Source organism: Merops nubicus, unplaced genomic scaffold (assembly GCF_000691845.1).
Source record: "Merops nubicus isolate BGI_N331 unplaced genomic scaffold, ASM69184v1 scaffold22210, whole genome shotgun sequence".
NCBI classification, from domain to species: domain Eukaryota; kingdom Metazoa; phylum Chordata; class Aves; order Coraciiformes; family Meropidae; genus Merops; species Merops nubicus.
In genome coordinates, this window is record NW_008581164.1 from 60,285 (window position 1) to 63,119 (window position 2,835).

The window sequence follows — 2,835 nt, forward strand, 5'->3', positions numbered from 1 at the left end:
TTTGGTTTTTTTTTTTTTTTTTTTTTAATTTTTTTTTTGTTTTTTTTTTTTTTTTTTTTTTTTTCTTTTACGAAGGAGAAGCCTATTTTAATCAGGCTTTATTTCCAAGGGCTCCCATCACCTGTGAATATTTCACCACCACCTGGTTTGGTACCATACTTTTCACTGAGGTGCTTTTTTTATACTGAACTTCCTTAAAGTACAGTGCCTTCTTGGGTAGTGAGTGTATGTTGGAGAGAGCCGAGCTCACGTGACACAGTTTACACCAGCCTAACCATTTACAAAGTTGAGCCCCTGCCAGGTTTCTTTCTCTTGAAACCTACAGTGCACAACGCTTGCGACTTGACAGGTAGATGACCTTGTTTCCATTGACTAGAGAGAGAAGTGTTGTTACAGTGGCTTCCACCTGATATCTGATATAATTGTTCGAAACAACCATTGTTAGGACTATTTCTACAGCCTTTATTAGAACTCCTGAAATCCCAAGCAGATGCCAGTGCCCCATAGGACAGCTGGGCATTATCTTGTGAATGTCAGCAGCTTGGCCTGGGCCGTAGCCTCTCCTACAAACACAGACTGCAGCGCTGGACTTCACCAGTATTATTCTTTCTCTTGCCAGTGAAACCTCACTCCTAGTCTATGCATCGGTCTCTCAGGACCCAGAGCTACATGAGTCCCTAAGACATGTACATGTTTGAGGAAGCCTTGCCAAATTCTGCTTGGCTGTGAAGATCTTAATCCTTTTTTTTTTTTGTAAACTGCATGTAGCATGGACCTTTTTCCAACTAAATCGGCAGAAACAAAACAGACCTTGCTATAAATGACATTCATTACTCAAAGGCACTTGGTTGTATTACTTGTGTTGCATCACGTACTAGAACTACTTCTGAAAACGAATTTAAAAGGTATTTTAAAAAACAAAGGAATGATGCAGCTGTGCCATAGGAGCATTGGGGATAATTCATCAGAGAAGCAGTTCTAATGGGACACTAAGTGAATGTTAGACTCCTTAGACTCCTCTTTTTACTTCTTGGTTGTTTAACATCATCCAGTGACAGTATTGCTCTCCATCACTGAGTAATATGGAGCAGAGGTTCTTGTCTATGCCTCATCAGTCCCTTAACGTGTGCTGTTGTTATTTATTGGTGTAAAATGGGTTGTTACCGTACAAGTAGGTAGCTAATTTCAGCGCGTTGCTGAAGTCGTTCTCAGTAGAGAAGCTGCTCAGCAGTCACGACCACGTGCCCGGGGGCAGCCTCAGCTCGGGTGGACACGGGCGGTCGTGGTGCAGCGTGGACCGGCTGGCCAGGGGAGCAGCTCCCAGCCCGCACGGCTCCGTGCCCACGGCGCCTCTCCAGCCACACGCTGCACAGAGACAGGGGTGAACGCTGAGATGCTGGGCAACAAACGAGGGCAGCTTCTGCTGGCATTAAAAGGGATGGTTTTATTCTAGCCTCTTCTGGCATTCACCTGCTCCTGCAAGCCACATCCACTGCATTCTAGTTCAAAAATGGGCAATTGACTTTTCTTTTAAATATTTAATTTTAAAATCCGAAAGTCATGGTCTAGAGCCATTTCTGCCAACTGCCTGCACAAAGCAAGATTTCAACAAAATTAGCAGCGTGAAGCGGTGTCTGAGGACAAAGAATCACAGCCAGCTCATCCTGGTCCATTCTTGTGTTTTTTCTCCTCGTTTCTCCCTGTGCACACAAACGTACCGTCTGAAGGACGTGCACGTGGCTCATACCCCCGGGCCCTGCACAGCGCCAGGGCAGCCCAGGCTCTCCTTCCAGTGTTCCTCCTGAGCACCCTGCTGGAGCACGTGCCTCGGAGACCAGCCACCACCTCAGCTGTGCCTTGGTGGCTTCTGTGGTTGTAAGGGTGGGGGGAGCTACGAAGAATAGGAGTAGACTTATAAATCAGCTAAACATTCATTATTAAATATATTTAATTCTAGCTTTTCTTAGGTGGGTAGCAAGCCAGTGTCCACACCACCACTGCCAACAAATCCTGACACTTGAGCATTTGATTAGTCAGAATATGGTCAGTTCGTCCAAAAGGGACAGAGGGCACATACTGCTTTGGCTTAGAAGTAAACCGTGACCAACCTTCATTTACGTTACTAGCTGACTTCTGCTGTGATCTACAGAACGCTTAAAAAAAATTAATAGCGTGTGGGTTTTTTCTTAAGTACAGAAGTATTTTCAGTGGCATGTTTTGCTTTTGTTTGCATTTGTAACCAAGAAGAACCAGCTTTCCTGCTTGTTGCTGGTATGCTATCAACTTGCTCTGCAACAACATAATCAACTAACTTGCAAGAATGTCCATGTTCATCACATAGCACAGATAGAAGACAGGCTGGGAAGAAGTAAAGAAAAACAATACCAGAATTTTTTTTCTCAGGGTTCTGTTTTTCTAGCAAGTGATAAGATGGTATATATTGCAGATTTTTTTTTTTTTTCTGCATGAGGTTTTTCAGGTGTAGGGTGCACTCATTAAAATCGACAGCTGTTTAAAGTTGTTCCTGAAGTTCACCTCAACTTTTTAAAAAAAAAACACCACCACCCCCCCCCCCAAAAAAAAAAAAAAGAACCACAAACGAGCTTAAAGCTAATTTTATTAATTTAATGAGGGGGTTGTGGAGTATAACTGCTTCTTAATGTATATGCACTGCATAGGATCTAAAAGAATTTGCTGGGGATTCCTTAAAACCTGTGTGCCGATTAGTTAAGTTTAACTTTGGTTTTGTGGTATTGAAGAATTTTTCGAACATCTGTGGTTTAAACAACTTCGTAAACTTGTATCCTGTAAAGTGCCATAGATTTTTTTTTTTTT

At 42.9% G+C, this 2,835-nt stretch overlaps 1 pseudogene; it reads left to right on the top strand.

The window, feature by feature from the left end:
* LOC103781292 overlaps positions 1-2,303 on the top strand; it is a 2,640-nt pseudogene extending 337 nt beyond the window's left edge.
* The last annotated feature ends 532 nt before the right edge of the window (positions 2,304-2,835 follow it).